Source organism: Bos grunniens, chromosome 28 (genome assembly GCF_055505025.1).
Source record: "Bos grunniens cultivar Pamir isolate PY7600 chromosome 28, Bosgru_T2T1.0, whole genome shotgun sequence".
In the NCBI taxonomy this organism is placed as follows: Eukaryota; Metazoa; Chordata; class Mammalia; order Artiodactyla; family Bovidae; genus Bos; species Bos grunniens.
In genome coordinates, this window is record NC_141192.1 from 39,224,382 (window position 1) to 39,230,197 (window position 5,816).

Here is a 5,816-nt window from a genome sequence, read left to right on the forward strand (position 1 = left end):
TACAGATTTCTCAGGAGGCACATAAGGTGGTCTGGTACTCCCATCTCTTTCAGAATTTTCCAGTTTGTTGTGACCCACACAGTCAAAAGCTTTGACACAGCTAATAAAGCAGAAATAGATGTTTTCCTGGAATTCTCCTGCTTTTCCTATGATCCAAGGGATGTTTGCATTTGATCTCTGATTCTTCTGCCTTTTCAAAATCCAGCTTGAACTTCTAGATCTGGGAGTTCTTGGTTCATGTACTGTTGAAGCCTAGCTTGGAGAATTTTGAGCATTACTTTGCTAGCATGTGAGATGAGTGCAATTGTGTGGTAGTGTGAGCATTCCTTGGCATTGCCTTTCTTTGGGATTGGAATGAAAACTGACCTTTTCCAGTCCTGTGGCCACTGCTGAGTTTTCCAAATTTGCTGACATGTTGAGTGCAGCACTTTCACAGCATAATCACAGCATCAACAGACCTCAGTTCAGTTAAGTTCAGTTCAGTCACTCAGTCGTGTCCGACTCTTTGCGACCCCATGAATCGCAGCACGCCAGGCCTCCCTGTTCATCACCAACTCCTGGAGTTCACTCAGACTCATGTCCATCGAGTCAGTGATGCCATCCAGCCATCTCATCCTCTGTCATTCCCTTCTCCTCCTGCCCCCAATCCTTCCCAGCATGAGTCTTTTCCAATGAGTCAACTCTTCCCATGAGGTGGCCAAGGACTGGAGTTTCAGCTTTAGCATCATTCCTTCCAAAGAAATCCCAGGGCTGATCTCCTTCAGAATGGACTGGTTGGATCTCCTTGCAGTCCAAGGGACTCTCAAGAGTCTTCTCCAACACCACAGTTCAAAAGCGTCAATTCTTCGGCGCTCAGCCTTCTTCACAGTCCAACTCTCACATCCATACATGACCACAGGAAAAACCATAGCCTTGACTAGATGGAACTTGTTGGCAAAGTAATGTCTCTGCTTTTTAATATGCTATCTAGTTTGGTCATAACTTTCCTTCCAAGGAGTAAGCGTCTTTTAATTTCATGGTTGCAATCACCATCTGCAGTGATTTTGGAGCCCAAACAAATAAAGTCTGACACCGTTTCCACTGTTTCCCCATCTATTTCCCATGAAGTGATGGAACTGGATGCCATGATCTTTGTTTTCTGAATGTTGAGCTTTAAGCCAACTTTTTCACTCTCCACTTTCACTTTCATCAAGAGGCTTTTGAGTTCCTCTTCACTTTCTGCCATAAGGGTGGTGTCATCTGCATATCTGAGGTTATTGATATTTCTCCTGGGAATCTTGATTCCAGCTTGTGTTTCTTCCAGCCCAACATTTCTCATGATGTACTCTGCCTATAAGTCAAATAAGCAGGGTGACAGTATACAGCCTTGACGTACTCCTTTTCCTATTTGGAACCAGTCTGTTGTTCCATGTCCAGTTCTAACTGTTGCTTCCTGATCTGCATACAGATTTCTCAAGAGGCAGGTCAGGTGGCCTGGTATTTCCATCTCTTGAAGAATTTTCCACAGTTTATTGTGATCCACATAGTCAAAGGCTTTGGCATAGTCAATAAAGCAGAAATAGATGTTTGTCTGGAACTCTCTTGCTTTTTCCATGATCCAGCAGATGTTGGCAATTTGATCTCTGGTTCCTCTGCCTTTTCTAAAACCAGCTTGAACATCTGGAAGTTCCCGGTTCATGTACTGCTGAAGCCTGGCATGGAGAATTTTGGCCATTATTTTACCAGCGTGTGAGATGAGTACAATTGTATGGTAATTTGAGCATTCTTTGGCATTGCCTTTCTTTGGGATTGGAATGAAAAGTGACCTTTTCCAGTCACTGTGGCCACTGCTGAGTTTTCCAAATTTGCTGGCATATTGAGTGCAGCACTTTCACAGCATCATCTTTCAGGATTTGAAATAGCTCCACTGGAATTCCATCACCTCCACTAGCTTTGTTCATAGTGATGCTTTCTAGGGCCCACTTGACTTCACATTCCAGGACTTCACATTCCAGGACTTCACATTCCAGGCTCTAGGTCAGTGATCACACCATCGTGATTATCTGGGGCCTCAGGGAAATGCAAATCAAAACCCCAAAGAGGTACTACTTCACACTCATTTGGATGGCTAGAACCAAAACATCAGACAACAACAAGGATTGGAGAGGATGTGCAGAAACTGAGAGGAAAACCTCGTACAGTGCTGGAAGAACTGGAAAATGTGCAACCACTGTTAGAAAACATTCTGTCAGTTACACAAAAGGTTCAACACAGAGTTGTTATTATTATTATCCAGAAACCCCCACTCTATCGTCCATTTCAGGTTACCAATATGAAGTCACTGGACATGAAATTGGAAGATGTGTACCATTGCCTCTAGTGAGCTCGCATGAGCCAGCTTCTGCATACTGCCAGGTGTGTTTAAGCACACATGAATGACATACAATTTTAGACCATCCGGTTCAGGGATTACAGTACCATTGTCTACATGCAATGCAATTCCTCGCTCAGTCTTGTCCAACTCTTTGCAACCTCATCAGGCTCTTCTGTCCACGGAATTCTCCAGCAAGAATACTGGAGTGGGTAGCCATTCTCTTCTCCAGGGGATCTTCCCAATCCAGGGGTCGAACTCCAGTCTCCCGCATCGTGGGCAGATTCTTTACCCTCTGAGCCATCAGAGAATAGTGTGAGTACATATCAGTAAAGGGATGGTGAGCCAACTAAAACACTGACTCTACACTGCTCACTGTGATCCTCAGACTCTGATGTCCACACGGCCCAGTTTTCCACCAGCTGTTAGCGCCCCTGGGCTGGCTGACTGCAGTGGTACAGACAAGCGAAGTCCAGTGCTTTGACATTTATGTGGAAACTCATTCTAGTGTAGCTTCAACTATTAGGATTTCTGGCATTTGCTTTTTCAAAATATTTGCTCAGGGCCTCCCTGCTGGTCCAGTGTGGTTAAGAATCCTCCTGCCAATTCAGGGGACACGGGTTCTATCCTTGGTCTGGTAAGATCCCACATGATTGGAGGCAACTAAGCCCATGTGTCACAACTACTGAGCCCACTCCAGAGCCCGCGTGCTGCAGCTACTGAAGTCTCCATGCCAAAAGCCCGTGCTCCACAGTAAGAGAAGGCATTGCAATGAGAAGCCCATGCATTAGAGAGCAGCTCCCGCTCACAATGACTAGAGAAAGCCCTCACATAGCAATGAAGACCCAGTCCAGCCAAAAATAAAGTTTAAATATACATTTGCTCAGAAGGGGGATGCTAAGTTTCTTTTTTTTTTTTTTTTTGAAACAGCTTTTTATTAAACAGCAAAGCGTAACTGCAACACAATTTTAAATGTTTGAAAATTAGGTCACAAAGAGATGCAAAATGTTTGCAGTATGACTATTATATATTCATACAGCTAAAGTCATCAAATCTTACACCAATACAAACATAAGATTATTCCATGATTAGCCTAAATTTAATAACTATAAACTATATTAGTGGATTTCTTTTCCTATTTAACATTTTAATTAACTACTGATTTCCTTACCAAATGGAACCTACTAAACTAAATTTTAAAAAACGGTTAAGTAACTAAAATTCTGCAAACCAGTAGTTGGGTTTGCAGAAACTTCTGGGAGAAGTGATAAAATACTGAGAAAGCATCAATTAGTTTACATGTAAAACTCTCCCATCTTATTCATGACTCTGATACTAATCCACTCTTAATGGACTTTGCAAAATTGATCTGCTGGTACTACAAATAAACCTGAGACCAAACTCTATTCTCTTCCAGGTGTGGTTTACGTAAGGTTAGCCAAACAATCCATTTTTTAAAATGTTCCTTCCAAAATGCAATCTGTGCCAGAGAGAACATAAATCTGGAGTAGAAACATGTGGAGTTGGTTACAGGTACTTACGAAGTACTTTTCCCACCCTATTTCTATTTTTCCTCAAAATTTTCTATTTCAAACACACACACACAACCAGAACTCATCTTTTCAGATACCAAGTGGGTTATTTTGTGCAAAGGAAGTTTTTAATAACAAATCTTCCCCATACCATAATTCAAAGAAAAATCTTCATTTTTATAGCCTCCATTTTCAATTAATGTAAGAGAAACCTACTATCCTTACTACTACTAAACATAATAAATAAGCCCTAACTGAGAAAGTATCTTATTTTGGTTAAGTTTCAACAGTTAGAGTTCAGGCTACTCTCCTAGATGATTAGCTACTGAAATTACTTTTTACAAACGTGAAACCAATTTTTTCCCTAGGGGAAGGAAAAACAGGAGGAAAGCAAATGGAAGAGAGGCACACGATGGTAGACAGGGTAAATAAAGCTGTGCATTTAGTACATGATTTTGGTTACTTTTTCACAACACGGTAGTTACTTGCTTGTATCTCTATGCCTATAATATAAGACAATGCTAACCCTATAAAGCAAAACAAACTTGATAAAACATTCATTTTCAAGTTTCATAAATATATGCATTTCTAATTATAAAGTCTCTACATTTGCACATTTTCATAGACTAACATCATACACAAACTCATGGAAGTCTTCTGTTATGCTCTTAATTTTGCCTAGATCTGACATTATCTTCATAAATACTCAGTGAAGCCACAAACAAAAGTACTGTAACTTTTGGAATCTATCCAAGTTTTAAAGAAAAAAAAAGATCAGCAGCAATTCCGTAAGACGTAAGAGATATCAATCCCTTATTTTCTTTTGCTTTTTGTGTCAGTTGTTTGAAAAACACTAGAAGCTGACATGAGGTTTTCTATATATTGTCCGAGAACTTGGTTTTCTGATTTTAGCTTCAGATTTTCTTCCTTAACTGCATCTACTCTTGCAGACAGATCTTCAAGTGTGTGTTGGAGTTCCAATACTTGATTAATAAGTCGTGTTTTTTCCTCCAGTTCCACCTGATTTTCAGCATCAACTGCATCCATGTCAGCATTCATCATCTTCGGTAACAAACTTCTGCGCCTTGGATACAAAATTCTTGATGAATGGTCTGCCTTCTGAGGCGCCGGCAGGGGGAGGGCTCGGTAAGACGCCTCAGGCCTGAACACTTGGACCAACTGGCCGGGGATGCTAAGTTTCTGCTCTATTCCTACAAAGACCAGCTCCAAAGCACCTAAGAGACTGGAGTGCAATCCCATCCATCTGCCATGAATGTTTTACGCTCCCATCCATCAGTTTCCTGCAACAGTTTCATCTTTAAAAAGAAATACTTCACTCAGGTAATCAACAGGAAAATGAGCAAAACACCTTCACAGGAATTCATTTCTTACTTTAGTCAACTCTCTTAATTAAGACATGAAAACATCGATTGAGGGCTGTTCTAGATATTTCTTTTCTTTTTCCTCTGAGATCACCTGAGCTACCAGAGTTGATACTCACTAGGTTTAACAGTCTACCAAAAAGTCTCTCCAGTGCCTCTGGGGTGTGAGTTGGTATTCACGTGTCAACACATCCTTCTGTGTGTATATTTACAGTATGTTACAGGTGAGGGGGAAACCTGGAGGGCGTTCCTAACAGCTCAGTGTTAATGATGACCTTGGTGTGTATGGGATATCACAGGGATAAATACACTTAATCTTTTAAGAATAAAAAACGTGGGTGTTGTTCAGCTGTCTGTGTTTTTCTTGTTGGCTTTTCATCACAACAGATTACTGCAAATACACTCATACTACAACTTGATCTGGTTCTTCTCATTCCTGGAATCAATGATATGAAGTCAAGGTCAATGAAGATTCTGAAGCATCTCTGCAGATGCTCTAGAACAAGGACTTCAGTGCTCTCTGGGGCAGGCACAGCCCAGGATCCACTGAGT

The 5,816-nt window shown here is 41.2% G+C and overlaps 1 pseudogene across 1 annotated transcript; it reads right to left on the minus strand.

The window, feature by feature from the left end:
- Positions 1-3,252: 3,252 nt before the first annotated feature.
- LOC147343179 (short coiled-coil protein pseudogene) lies at positions 3,253-5,171 on the minus strand (annotated as a pseudogene). The gene has a single exon (XR_015156696.1). The product of XR_015156696.1 is annotated as a short coiled-coil protein pseudogene (transcript).
- Positions 5,172-5,816: the final 645 nt, after the last annotated feature.